Source organism: Gadus morhua, chromosome 15 (assembly GCF_902167405.1).
Source record: "Gadus morhua chromosome 15, gadMor3.0, whole genome shotgun sequence".
Taxonomy (NCBI): Eukaryota; Metazoa; Chordata; class Actinopteri; order Gadiformes; family Gadidae; genus Gadus; species Gadus morhua.
The window spans coordinates 11,792,127-11,807,705 of record NC_044062.1 but is presented as its reverse complement, the minus strand read 5'-3'; the positions used below and the strand labels follow the sequence as shown (position 1 = coordinate 11,807,705).

At 45.6% G+C, this 15,579-nt stretch overlaps 1 protein-coding gene across 1 annotated transcript in view; it reads left to right on the top strand.

Moving 5' to 3' along the window:
• The window catches only part of zcchc24 (zinc finger, CCHC domain containing 24), a 31,120-nt gene that overhangs the window by 9,540 nt on the left and 6,001 nt on the right, over positions 1-15,579 (top strand). The gene's annotated exons all lie outside the window — the stretch shown is intronic.

The following is a 15,579-nucleotide window of genomic DNA, read 5'->3' as shown; positions in this document are numbered from 1 at the left end:
CAAGACCTTCAACGTTGACCGAACAGACGCTGGAAAAAGGTCTTCAGTGTCAGCTCTCGACGGAGGACAGTTCTGGGCTCCGACGCTACATTTGCACGCCAAGGCCAGAGAATCTGTTTGGCTCTTAAAAGGAGGTTTTTAAAAGTGACGGTATAGTGGGACTTGCAATCCACTAGCAAGATATGTTGGACAGCACCATCAGAAGCAAAGTGCTTTTGGCACATGGGAGCCAACAGGCAGGGTTGGAAGACCAGACAAACTGACAGGCGTGACTTCACCGCTGAGACTGACGGACTGACAAGACATTCGGAGCCACTGTGAAACTGTTAGCAACTGCTAGCAAAAACGAGCAGGGTTTAGTCAGGGGCTCACACTGTGGCCGGTGTGTGCCACCTGTGAACGGGCACCTTCGGCGGAGAGACCATGTCTGTGAATGGAGCGCTATTGGGTAAGGGGGGGAGATGGGGTTATTAGGGTGGCCACTGTGCATTGAGGAAGATCTGCTGTACCTCAAAGTGAAACCCTGGGTGTTTGGGTCAATGTGTCAGGATAGAGTCCATCTGGCTGGACCTTTGGTGGGTGGGGCGGGGCTACTTTGTTTGGGTGGGGTGGAAGTTGGGGGAAAAGCAAAAAAAATAAGGTATTTAAGAGGCTTGTGGTCATGTCTTGACATACACATTATAAGGCACCTCGGACAGATGTTGTTTTTGAGTAATTGCCTTTTTTTTGTCCCTTAAAGTTCAAGGTTATTAGATTTATTCTCTTGCATGCTATTCTACTGGCACACATAGACATGCACTCATGCACATGCGCACTTGCATAGACATGCATTCACACACAAATGCATGCACACACACACACACACACACACACACACACACACAATCCTCCCTGCACAATCCATCCTGCTATACAATGTGAACAATGATATTGCGCAAGACCCTGCACTAGCTATACACACTTACTATAAGCCTGTCAAACAACAGTGTGTGTGCTTCAGCATATTTATGTGTGGCATTGCCTTTGTGAATATGCTTTCTGCCATGTATTTCTTAACTCACAGCATGTCACTTGAATATGTTACACTGCAAGCATTGCTCCTAAGTCGATAGAATGCATTAAAACGGATTTCCATAGCGACTTCCATTTGTGCAGCTGTTAGTGGTTGAGGAATAAAACATCTCCATCTTCTATAGATTGTCGTACCCCCCTCCCCCTTCCTCCGTACTTTGAGGGGAGGTTTCTGGTTTCTAGGAGGAGGTGGTCCGGGGGCGGTGCACCATGGGAATATTTTTGTAGCGCGACCCTTGACCCTCCTTCCAGTCGCTGCAAAGGCTCCGCCAAGCCTCCGTGCCTGTCTCAGAGTCTGTGCAGAGAGAGAGAGAGAGAGAGAGAGAGAGAGAGAGAGAGAGAGAGAGAGAGAGAGAGAGAGAGAGAGAGAGAGAGAGAGAGAGAGAGAGAGAGAGAGAGAGAGAGAGAGAGAGAGAGAGAGCAGACACATGGAGAGATACAAGAGAGAGAGAGAGAGAGAGCAGACACATGGAGAGATACGAGCAAGAGAGAGAGAGAGAGCAGACACATGGAGAGATACGAGCAAGAGAGAAGAAAAGAGAGAGTGAGAAAAGGAGATAGAAAGGAGAGAGAGATGGAGAGAAAGAGAGATATGAAGGAGAGTGTGCAGGGAGGCTATCATACAGCCTTAAAGCAGGTTTATCAGGGTCGGTGGACACAGAACAGACCGAGCTGCTGACTGCGGTCTGAGACACGGTGCCCAGCTATCCACATGGCTGTGATCGCTATAGTTTTCCTTGTCAGAATTCAATAAAATAACTTGAATTGTACGCTAAAGCTTTAAGGTATGGCAGAGGAATAGGATAGTGTGTTCCAGTAATCCAGGAAGATATTTTGAATATGACTTGACGTAAACTTTTCAAATGTGGTTATTTATTTGGCCTACATATGCAGAGAATAGATTCCAAGCAGTGGCATCCAGACAAAAGGATCATAGATCATAACACTTAATATCATATTAGAAACCCGAGCAAATAACATGGCCAAATACTCATGTTTCTAAATACAAAGAATTTCACAAGGAAAACACCTCACCTAACAACAGTTACAACACAAATAAATCTCTGACAACAACAACGGCTGATAGAAACAATAGCTAATAGCAAGATGTAATTGGGAGGCTAAAAGCAGTACCCCCTCAACCCCACACACACCGCTCCTACAGCCTCAGTGTGGTTCGTGCACTGGCCCAACCTGCTCTTGTCATTCACTGCCTCAGTAACCCAACGTGCCAACGCAGCCTGCTGCTGCTGCACTCAGAGCCAGCCAGGGGTTAGAGGGCTAGGCCTGGGCTAGGAGGCTAAGAGAGGGACAGTGGGTCAGGGAGGGAGGGTGGAGGTTGAATGGGGTGGCAGAGCGAAAATAAATGAGAGAAAGAGAGAGTTAAAGAGAGACCTCGCTCAATTTTTCTTGAATTAGTATCTTTTTAAATTAAAAAATATATACATACAAATGTTTTTCGACACATGATGTAAGCTTTTTAGAATACAGCCTTTTCTGGATCTTGAAAAATATTTGAAATGTTTAATATCGGGTAATATATATTTATTTGTTTTTTGGCCAATTTATGCACATACTAAGTTCACTGCAGTGTCATAACAAAGAAAATTGGTTTAAAGATAAATTTGATCCCTGACCACAACTGTGGGTGGATGCAGAGGAGGATGGTAAAGAGGAGGAAGAGGGAGGGAAGAGGAGAGAGGGGTGGGTGGAGGGTGTGCTGGCTTCAATCAAGAGCTCATTCTGATCTCTTCCAAACACCGGTCCATAGGGGCCCCCCGTAACTGTGTTATGTCCAGGGCTATGGTGAAGGGACAGCACCACACCTGTGGGAAGTAACGCCTTGTCATTTGTGTAGAATTCAATTAGAAAACCTGGGCTTTTATTTTGAATTCCAAGGATAAATTAGTCTCATTATATTGGTCAATTGGTATGCCCCCAGTATGTGTGTTTAGTTCTGGGGAACCGAAACCACACTTGGGGGAGGGGGGGGGGGAAGAGATGATGGATATTTGAGTAAAGGGAAATAAGGAATTGGGGGGATCTTGGCCCGTTATTTTGAATTCCAATTTGGTCAGTTGGTTACTCCACACATTGGTCGGCGAGGTTTAGTGCAGAGAGCAAAACTAAAGTTGAGAGAGAGGCAGACATTGAGGGACATACTATACAAAGACTGGGTTTTAACAAACAGACAAGGCTTGTATGATATGATAGGAAAAAAAACCTAACTGCTTGAATAGTCCTCCAAACATGACATTGAGATCCGTAACGGATTTGGAAAGCTGGTCTATGGAAATCCAGGACTCTGGGAAGAAGGTTTTGGCAGTTTATGATGTGGCAGTGAGACCTGCCTCTGCAGCTGTTTGTGGACACTACCCTCTTTTCCTGAAGAGAAAATGTTGCAATAGCTCACACCTAGAAACACAAATAAACACGCGTATAGGCAGGGACATGCATTTATTTGTGTACTTGGCTGTTTTAATTCTACAGGGAGACTCAATTGTAAAGAGGATTCAGTGATGTGATATCTGAATTAATTAAAAGGAATCTAATCAATCTTAGACTTTTTTTATGATCTCCCAGAAATGTTTTAAGTAACAGGGAAACCAAAGAAAAAGTATAAAAAATAGGAATTGAATATCTTCCATAATCTTAAACCATTTATTATTTATCGTGGATCATTTATCTCCAATTGTTCTCTTGATTTTCCTCGTTTTGTAGAAACCGTTCCGAGAACTGGAATGTCATCACAAAAACCAAGCCAATTTCTCCTCGAAAAAGGATAAACTTGTTTATTGTGAAGACAGAATGCTTAGCAGAGGCTGCAGGATATTTATCTAATTCTAATTACTTTATTCGTTTGGCGCTATTGCAAAAGAACAACATTGACATAATGATAACCACATCAATGTATCGAGTATTTTGACCAAGCCGTTTCCTGTTACGCAGTTGTCCCAACGTCAGGGCCATCAGTTCAGGGAATGGATCCTGTTGGCTGCACTCTAGGGCCCTACGGAAATGACACTGGAAGAAGGCTGGCGTATCGACAGCGCCATCGTCAAGAGTCATCATTTCCCTGAGGCCTGTGATCTTCTTGGTGTGTTCTGAGACGGACTAAACAAGATCCACGCTATCGTCACGAGTCTGTCGTTTGTTTATAGAGGGCTGTAGCTCTCTCTCATTCCCTGAGGCAGAGCAAGGCTTCATATTCACATAGTTTTGTTGTTTCATCCGCCTTACAAGCCAGGATGATAAAGCGGGAAAGGGGCAACTAAAAAAGTTGGAAGGCTGCACGGTCTATAAAATTCGACCAGATGCAAATAAGTGTAGAGTATGGGCTTGTTATGTTTGTTTGTTTGGACACACGCCTTTTCCTAGAATTAGTTATTTTGGCGGCGGGTCCGTGCGGCTGGAAACGGACCTGGTTGGCAGTCGTTTATAAGCTTCTATTTTTTCATGGCGGTTTCGGAGGGGAGCCACAGTGCGGGCCTCACTGTATCACCGGTGAGATAACACATCCATTTACAGCGACCGCTAAAGCGGTCCAACCACCCCCCCCTCCCCGACACCCACCGCTGTCCAAGATACACAGCTATCTTTATTGACATCCTCTTGATTAGCATTTAGCGCATAGCATTTAGTCATGTGGCAGACACTTTCTTCCACGGCGATTTGGTCGATAACTTGAGATAAATTTCATTGATGACAGCCGGTAAGGGTCGGGACATCTTGCTCAAACATGCCTACAGGTAGATAGAGTGGACATTGGGGCTAAACACTTGTACTAGTTCATCCGGCCCCTGCATACCATGCGATGTGTGCCGACTTGGCTTGTAAACTGTTTAAACTCTGTATTGATTTATGACCTCATTAAGAAATGTTGACTTTTATGGCCACCGTAAATACTGCATCGAAGATGCTTAAAATTCCTTTTTGTTATTTCGACGTCTGACGGTCTTAAGACTCATTTTTGGGGATCTCAGAGCGGTTGAACCCTGGGAAGATATTCGAGCGATATACCACCACGGTCGACTTCATGACAAGCCAAAAGTCCCTCGGATGTATTTATACCTGAGGAAGCAACTGGGATGTGCTATTGTGAGTAAAACGCTTTTTATAGGGGGAAGAAATGCCGATAGCTAAAATAAATGGTTCCGGAGTACATGAGACCTATAGTTAAGAATAGCAACCCCTGACCCAGATGGTATAGGTTCAGACAGAGCCTGGGGGGGGGGGGGCAGCGATGTGTTAAAATAAGTGTGGATGTCATGCTATAGGTCGAGCCACTGACTGCCAGCCAATTGAAAAGCATCATTAACGTTAAACAACAGTGTACTAGTAAGGCTGTTGAACTCCCTGCCGAAAGGTTTTGGTTTCTAAACCCGTTGTCATGCAGTCTACCTGCAGGATGTACTTTAATTCACTTAAGTCACTTTGGGCAAAGTGTCTGCTAAATGACTGAATAGATATTGATAGTACAACATGATCGAGCACATAAACAAAGACCTGTTGGTGCGTTTAACGCATTGTGAATTCATAACTTTGCATCAGCAATACAGTTATTCCAACAATGCATTCCCCAGGGATTGATCTTACCCAGCGACACAGACCGAAGGGCAGAACGTTATGTGGAGTGCATATCACAGCCTGTTTAGTGTTAGTGGGCCACCTGTGAAAATAACATAGGCACGACATCTTTATGTCTGGCAGCCCCTATGCATGTGGTTTGTAAAAAGACAGCTTACATTTAAATATAGCTTCACCATTGGCGCATCAGCGTAGATGCTAAAACCAAACAAACAAAGCACTGAGCCAAACCAGCCGAATACAGTACGCATAAGGCACATACAGTTCTAGCCCATTAGGTTACACAATATTCTCACGTTGCTTGACCCATCCTGTGAATTGAATGACCAAAGCGGACACAGGAATGCCCTGTCAATAGTATCTCGGCATTAAATGAATATCTCGGTGAGAGGGGTAAACTCAAAGCCTGTAGTTATGAGTAGCATAGTATTAAGATACTCTGCGGTTTAAAGGATCATCACATTTAATTATACCACTGGAAAGACAGAGGCCGTCCTCACAAACTGCATCTACAGGTCAATGTCGGACATCTGGAAAATGCCATACTGGAAGACCTTAAACCCACCAGGCCCAATATGTATTTTCATCTAGTTTAGGGTACTGGTGTTGTTTGTAATTTCCCATGGAGTTTACAATGCAAACATGTGCTGCTTATCGACATAGTGGTCCGCTGCACACATCCGACGGTTGTGTGTTTGAGTGCGAGTACAGGAGCGACCGTTGTGAGAGCTTATTTTAGAGACCACTGTACGCCATTAGAGTGCTGATATCAGCAGTGCTAGATGTGGGCCAGACAGCCAATGGAATGAATGTAAGGGCCACAGGGGGCTACTTGTATGAACCAACACTATTTCCAAGCTATAACCCTTACACAGAGCATTTATGGGTAAGGGATTAGCCACTTTGATAGGGAGAGAACCCAGTGCTTTTTAGTCAAACGCCCTGACCACTACTAGACCATCAACTAGCTTGACTTTCTCCATAACGAAACGTATACCGTACGGAAAACTGCATGCTGGGACGTTTCTATATATGAAAGTTTGAGTGATGTGTGTAGTTTGAGTGACGTGAGGGGAATTTCAGGAGTAGTAGGCGTTAAGAAAAACATAACAAACACGACTCAGGTTATCCCCGCCACTGTGATGGATTCATGTTTTCAGCTGTTAAACCTGAGAGTCACGCTTCTAAAGGTTGATTTAAGAACGTCTCAAGTCCTTCAGCCTCACATCAGCGGAAGACAAGACCACACCGTTAATAGATTTGAGGTTATCAAAGCACCACGTTGGAGAGCCCAGGAAATACTTCCCTGACCTGTCTCCGAGGAGGATCACACATGATTGATGCTTTTGATCTTCCTAAATGTTTCTCTGAGAAGAAACAGCTCTGAAACCACGTCCAGACTTGCGCCTGTTTCCTTTCCTTCTACCCACCGCCAGAGCAGCGGGAGCAGCAGGCTGGGGCCACACATTAGGGCCATTACGACCCTTATCCAAAGTGCCACGGCTTTTTTTGCTGAGACGGCGATACACACACACACACACACACACACACACACACTGGTGGTGTGCACGTACATATACACTAGTGCGCTGGTTTGGTCTTCTTGGGTTTCGTTCTGACTGATGTCCTGGGGTAGGGGTTGGGGGTTTGGAAGACGAAAGGTGTGTGGGGGGGGGGGGCTGGGGGGGGGCTTCTCCGCTGAGCTTTTGTTTACACTGATGCTTTCCAGATGCTAACCCATGATTGGAGCAGCCCAGCTGTTTGCAGGTCCAGAGCCAGTGAAACCTGGAGGATTAGGGCATGCTACTGCTATCTGGGATACTAGGAAAACACAGCCTCACGTCGTAGTCACTCCAAAGTACGCTTCCAGGAACCGACACCACTCACCCGCGAGGAAGGTTAATTGCGAAAGAAATCAACCCTGCACTTGACAATCGCACAAACAAGGCAGCGTTTTGCAAATGCTGCTGACAACTTTCAAAAAACACCATGTGTTGACAAAAACTTCTTTCCGAAGTCATTGGCTCGCCTCCGGCTATTTATTCACACGCGGCCGGCTCAAGTGACATCCAACTTTTCTTTTTTTTCCTTTGTGATTTTCATGCTCGGATCATCTTCCAATAGCCTGGGTGCATTGTTTGTTTTGGGGTCTGTCCGTTAACATTGCTCAGAGAAGGTTGTTGTTGTTTGGGGTTTCACTTTAAACAGAGGCACATTGTGCTCGTGATTAATCACTTCAACGACACACCTGTTGCTCTCGTCACTTTCTGCCTCACTTTTCTTCACAGGCGCTGGAAAGAGACAGCTGCACCCGCAAAAGAGCCATCCAGAGAGAGAGAGAGAGAGAGAGAGAGAGAGAGAGAGAGAGAGAGAGAGAGAGAGAGAGAGAGAGAGAGAGAGAGAGAGAGAGAGAGAGAGAGAGAGAGAGAGAGAGAGAGAGAGAGAGCAAGGGGGGCGAGGAGAGGGACCATAGAGAGAGAGAGAGAGAGAGAGAGAGAGAGAGAGAGAGTGAGAGTTTGAGAAGCGAGGGATGGAAGGATAAAGGGAGAGAGTGAGCTAGAAAGTGAGGGAGAGAAGCGAGGTCCGAGTGAAAAGAGAGAGGTGCTCGTGAAACAGAGGCCTTATTTAGAGCTCCCAGTGCATGATGGGATTTATAAACAGCTCCCATAATGCACCAGGCTGAGCTTTTGGCATAGGATTAGGCCATGCAGTCCAGCAGCGGAAATAGCCATTAAAAAAAAAGGTCTGAAATACTCGGGCAGTGGGACACAGCTGAGGGGTTGTCAGTATTTGATTCTTGTGAGAGGGGGGGTCTTAAAGCGATGGCCATCTGCATGGCCAGGCTTGGCACTGGGTTCCATGACTGAATCATGACCCCATGAGCCTGGGTGTGGTGATGTCATCCACCGCACAGAAGACGATAACACGGTATTGCGTTGTTGTTGGTTGTTGCGTTATTTAGAAAGACGGGTTTGACGATGTCGTCAGAGGGATAGGATAACATGTTGCGTATCATTTCAAAGTTACTATTTTCTTAAGGTCTACATTTTTCATCACCATAAAGAAAATACTTACATTATGCAATAATGGTTATTCATATGACATAATAGCATTATTTCAATGGGAAAATGAATGAAAATGTGCTGACATGTTTTAACTTATCGAAACATACCATACATAACTTACAATTAGAGAGACCTGGCCCGTGTCTAAATTATTTCTGAAAAGGCATATAAAACACACACACATCATTTATTTATCTTGAGAAAAAAGCAAAACACCATAAAATGTCTCAACTGCATCCTGTGTTGTCTCACTAAACATACCACAGGCTCTTGCACTTACAAGGTTCTCGGATGACGGCGATTCTTTCATTCGTTATTTCTCTGGTACAGAGCAAGCTGACTCGTCCTGGGTCATTCGACGTCTTTCCCGTTGGAAACATTATCGGTCTGGTTACGCCTCAACCACGGGCTTTGTATTTATATGCTTGTGTAGATGATGTGATGATTTCTATCACAAAGTGAGCATGCGGATATCGGAGTCAAGCAGTGATTAAAGGAGTATTTGACCGCTCACTGGCATAAAAAGTATGGACATTTGCATAAACTAACAATGTGCTCTTAATTACCTCCTTGTAAAAAGAAAATCCATCCCTTTGTTCATTGAAAGAAGTTGCACTTTTCACGTTTCATCGATAGCCAAGTTTAATTTCTGAAATAAAAGTCCTACTTCTGGACCTTGATTACTTCCTTGTATAGGTCATTCTTTGAACTAGTACTTGATTCCAAGGTTCAATGAAAGAAATGGCTAATCTTAGAGAATATAATGCACTATTTATCTATAATCACTATCGATAAAATAATCACTAATTCTCAAATGGAGACCAGAGGGTGGTTGAATGCAATTACTGCCAGACACTTTCCAAAACCTCAAGGTTATTTTACCCAACCAAACCTCTTGTTTTCTCATGGAATCAGACCAACCCCAAAAGGCATGTAACAGTTTGTTAAAAAAAAATTGCTTCAGTGTCCAACTATAATTGTCCGCAGTGGGTGTTTGTACAAGGTTGTCTCCAGACTGCGATATCTGGTGCCCGTGTCCACAATACACCCCCTAACCCTATGAAACTCCATATCTATTATTCTTAAAAAAGTAGCTATGCCCCAATTTGAACTCAATTTGGATGGCACGTATAACATTGACAGAGAGCCTACTTCGATTCTGTTCCTGGAGACGGAGGATTAAGGGTTCCGGGTTTGGGTTGCTCAGGGAATCCACCATTGACCGCTGCCTTTCAGTCTGGCCTGCAGCATCAACAGGGACATCAAGATCAACTTCACAAGTCCGACAGTGGTTTCCACTGTTATTTCACCACAGTGGTCAGTAATAGAGCCTTTTTTCTTCTAGGATTTGCAGTTTTGCAGAATTTCAACATTGTAGAGGTACGTTCAAACTGAGCATTGTTTAGAGAAACTCAAATCATGCTTTGGTTGCTCGATTGCTACAGCTCGGCATTCGCACTAACATATGTAGGGGTTTGTTCCCAGTGATGGTACTTGAAGACTCTTTGGATTAAATGAACCACCAAATCACTGATATATTAATAATGGCCGACCATAAAGCTCCACTGTGAAGAGTGTGCACACTGAAGACCACTTGCAAACTCTGTTCAGTAATGGAAATGTTTATGAAATTCATAAATATCCCAGAGCAATAACACTCACTCCAACATTACTTAACGTGAGCCAGAGAGGAGTCTCCCAATTTGCCTTATGTGCGTTTTGGGGATATTCCCTGACTCCGATGCTGTATTTGAGACATATTTCAGGGACGGTGGAGTCCACTGACTGTGTAGCCTCGTAACCAAATAGCTGAATTTCAATCGTTTCATCACACCTCCCTCCAACTCCCCAAGTTGTACATCTTAATTGAAAACAGTGCAGTGGATTTACGACACCCCTCTGTGTTTCTGTTCTGCTCCGCGCCTATGGAGGCCATCTGCTTTGGATTTCCTTCTCCTCTTCCTCCTCCTACTCCCTCCCTCTCTCTCTCTCTCTCTCTGCCTCCCTCCTTGGACCAAAGGGGTTTGATTGGTGGGTCCCTCCCCAGCTGGCTCAGATGACTGTAGGCTGGAGGTATTTGTCCGCTCACTCTCTTACTCGTTCTCAATTACTCTCCCTCCTCTGATACACCTCTCTCTCTCTGACTCTATACACCTCACCCGCTGTCACTGTCTCCAACTCTCTTAGCCACTCTCTATCTCTCTATTATGTATGTGTCTTTGTGCTTTCTGTATAGTAACTACTTCATCTTCATGCAGGACTTTCCCCTGCCAGCCCACCCCAACCCATATATCCTCCACCCTCACCCTGGGAAAATGTTCCCCCCCAGAGGTTGAGAACAGTTTCACCTGCAGCACTCGCATATATTCTCTTCCACGCTACCTTTACTAAAGATAGCATTGCTCTCTCCATCTCCCTCTGTGTCGGCTCCTTCCCATCCTCCAGCCGTAGTCGTGTTTATTCTGTATGTGGGCTCATTAATTCTGTGATGTAAGCCATGGAATGCTCGCTGTCCTTCTAGCTTGGCTAATCTACAAGAAGGGAGTTGTGCTGCTGGAAACACTGTTCTGAGTCTTTCCAGATTCAGTCTTTAGGGTGGGTGAAGAAATGGACTGTGTGCATGACGCATTGGAAGCGCTTGTGCATGGTCGTGTATGTGATTGCCTCGGTTTTGGGGTTCAGAAAGTTTTGGTGCATTTTGTGCACTCTTTTTAATTGAAGAATTTCCTGTGAATGTGATATGTATTTCAACGTTTAAACTTTATACTCGCCACAATTCAGAAAAAACGACAGACATTCCTGTGAATGAGTGTAAACTCTTCTGAACCTGCAGAACTGTGGTGCGTTTATGTCTGAATACTTGTGGGACTGGCGGTTAAGTTAGGCTAGGCTTCATATTAGGCGTATATGGATCTGTTTGGTGTGGTTATACTCCGGGTCAGGATCCGGGAGACGTTATGTAACATTCTTGGCCGCTCGGTTGCACTTGTCGTTTTAATGCGACTTTGAGCATCCGATCGCTGCCAGGCCACGTTGAGTCTGGTCACTCACAAGCAGCACAGGGCCTGGGATGTGATCCGCCAGGCCAGTCCCTGGGCTGTGGATGAGCTCACATCGTTTGATCAAATGTTAACAATTCAGAGCTACACTTGCTAGATTTAAGCTGCAGTTATTACCATGATTGTTAATTTAGTTATTATCTGATGCTTTTATCCAATGAAACTTACAATGGATTCAGATACCAGTCATCTCATCAACATATGGATGTCCTGTACTTTCTGCTGTGACACATATTGGTCATTTTTCTGTCTGGGATCAATATAGTGCATTTTATCTCATTGTGTCTTATCTGAAGGAGCAGATTGGGGCTTGGGTATCTTGATCTAGGATGCCTACCGATAGGCTGCAGATAAAAGGTAATTGAACCCACTACTTTTGTCAGGGAGTATAACAACCTAGCCCTAGCCCCTAGACTACCATGTTCCTAAGTCAAGTGCCTTTGCTGTAGCCATTGTGCTGAACTTTAGCTGGTGTGCTGAGGGGGGTAATAGGAGACCCCCCCCCCCCCCCCCCCCCCCGCATGTTATCTCTTCCCAAGGCTTTGGCCGGAGGAAACGTGAGCAAACATTGACTCAGCATCAACCAGCCAACACTGTTCAAAGTGAGGCGGCGGAACAGCACTTCCTCTCTGCAGGCGCGGACGCAACCGACCCCCGGTCTCGTTCAAAGGCCTCGTTTCCACTCCAGGGACGACGACCTGCAACGCATCCCAGTGTCCCGTTTACCTCCCTCATCGCACCATGCCTGGATGGATGTATTTGTGTAGGGTACAAAGGGGAGGGGGGGGGGGGGGGACATGATGAACGTCCGCACCCTGGGGCCTGGTTGTGTGATCATGCTGACGCAGTTTCCATTAGACTGAATCAGAGATGTTTGTAAATGTCACTTTCCTGGAAGTAAGACGTGACCTGAAAACGGTTACTCAGTCATCCTGCTGTTTATTTTGCAGCCACAGAGAGAGAGGGCTTTTTTTTCCCGTTGCTATTGTTACTATTACCATTGCAATGACAATAAAAGTGGCCCCTCCTGAGTTTTCGGCATCTGACATTGGACTCTACTGTTCCCCCAGAATGCAATGCCAAGCATCTCCTCCTCTGGTTGGTATTGTCCTGGCAGTAGAAAAAGACCAGATGTTGTTGCGACACTCGTTCCCACTTTGGGTTTGGGTGGCCAGCATCGCCTCCCAAGTTTACAAGCAAAGCCAGTAACCTAACCCAACCGTGTGTGTGTGTGTGTGTGTGTGTGTGTGTGTGTGTGTGTGTGTGGAGACTTTCGTCACAGGGCCTGTGTTGCAACCAGGTTTCAATAGCAACCACCCACGGTGTGTGGGCATCTTTTACAGATGTATAGTCATGGTTTGAAAGGGTAATTTGTCCCCCTTGTCGAAGGGAAGTAAACTGGGGTTTATGTGGAGTGTAATCATAGTTTATTTTGCCTTACCCACAATAACTGGCTCTACAGGGCTAGGGTTCTCATGAAAATATAAAGATAAATATAATTAATTGGTTGCCAGGTTACAAGAGCTTGTTGTTTATTGTGCATGGCGTGGCATAGGTCATACTGATTGATAAGGGAGCAGGCTAGTCTAGTGGTCAACTAAAAAGGTTATGGGTTGGTAATGTCCACACATTTACCTGTGGGCATCTTTAGTTACATCTGCAAAATGTGTTACCACTAGCTGCTCCTAAATGACTTAACTATGTTCACTGTAAGTCTCACTGTGTAAAAGTGTGTAAGAAGTAAATGGTAGGCGAGCTGTGTTATGGTTTGTTTGTTGTGAAGGAGGCCCGGATGGTCTGACAGCCCTCAGCTGGAGACCTGGCACACAGTGTATCCAGGGGTCAAGGCTGGGGCCAGAGAACACTGGGAGGCTGGGAGGAATCGTGATTAGCAGAGGATGAGGCATGCTTCGTCCCAGCTTTACTTGGAGGGAGGTTTATCTTGTTTGCTTTTCATTTGCTTCAGCGTCTGGCCCGAAATCTACTAATACACAATTCAGTGATCCCAAATATAACTGAAACTTCAGGCATGTATGTCCAAAACAGGCATTTATGACCATGGAAATGGCCATGAAGCAATCCAACACAAAAGGTTGCCATAGCATTGTCCTTCAAGATTTCCTACCAGTTGTGCCAAAGACAAAAAACTCTTTGCGTGCAGTAGGATTATAATGTGGCTAGGGTGTAGGGACTCCAAGCTAAAAAGGGTACTCAGTTTGATCCCCAAGGTACGCAGCCAGACATCCATTGGAGCGAGACACCTAAACCCTACCTGCTCCTTAATTAACTTGTATCTGTATCCCCTGCAAGTGGCTTTGCGTAAGAGTGTCCGCCCAATGGCTAAATAGTTCAACTGTACAGGAAGCCAGCAGACGTCACAGTTTCCAGCCTGTGTGCTGTCACAGTGGGAGACGAAGCGATGACAGTGGGGGCTGAGGTCATGCGTTCTGCGAGAGAGTTGGATGGCGGCGGCACGGCCTATCGTACTCAACAACGCGAGGCTCTCTGGCTTGGTTGCGCACAGTGCTGGCGTGCACCGAGACAGCGCCAGATGTTGCTGATTAAAGTGCAGATTACTCACACACATAAGGATGGAATGAAGTAAGAAATTAGGAAGAAGTACGCACATCGGTACCCCCATCTCCTCCTCCCGCCCCGTGTACCCCCTTTTCCATTCACCCAGAGATCTCCAAAACAATGATGGAGGGTGATTGTGCACAGCCTGCAGGGCAGTAACCCCTACCTGCAACCAGTTACAGGATTTGGAGAGGACATGCTATACTTACCCGGTGGAACGTTGCCATCGGTGCATGGTATAGAATTAGACTCAAGAGGCTCTCTTGTGGAATAGAAAACACATAAACCTAAATACTCACGTGAGATGTGACATCGATGAAGGGAGTCCATTTATTTCACTTGCTTGTCTCCTTCTTACCAAACAGTGAAACTAACCAGAGAAGCCGTGAAGTCTGCTCTTACATATTGGCAAGGTGTCAAGCGTACTATGACCGCATGCGAGGGGCCAATAATCCCAGTTTAGCTGAGATTTACTTTGGCCCCCGGAGGTAGAGGCTGGTCATTTTATCTGGACGATGACATCACCAGCGCACGTACGGTGTGTGGCGTCCCCTTCTCGGCTGTCACAGGGGCCCCCTAAATACGGTTGCCAGTATTAATTCGATGGGGTGGCCCCTCCCAGAATTCCGTCTTGCTTGAGACTGCTTTCACGTGCTTGACTGACTGTTTACAATCATCTCCCTAATAGGAATCAGCATAGTTAATTTGAAGCAGCTGCAATGTAAGGAAATGTCAATTAACGAACGGCGCAGCGCACCGGATGAATAAACGGTGCTGCGCGGAGCATTGCCCTCAGACACATGCGTGTTAGGGTTTCCACGCAAAGACCCAGATGCATTAAAACACCTGGGAGGTGAGAATCCACCATTCAGAAGGCGTACACAGTGTTGTAAATCAGCGTGATACGGCAACACCATAAGTGCAAGGCAGAGAGAGAGATGGGGCATGTCAAAAGACAACGACAGCCCCTTTCACACATGCAGTGGGGTCATGCATGGGGTCATGTGTGAATGGGAACTGGGACGGGCATTTTGGGCAATCTGGGTTGCACACCTGTTTTGCAATCCCGAGCTGGGCATGAAAGTGACATCATCATTCCGGGCCCTCAAAAGTTAAATATGAAACATAATTTGTAATAAAAAAAACAAGTTTTAAAAAATGTGCTTGCGATTTTTCCAGCGATTGAATGAATGTGTCCTTCTACTGACTGAAACAAAGTG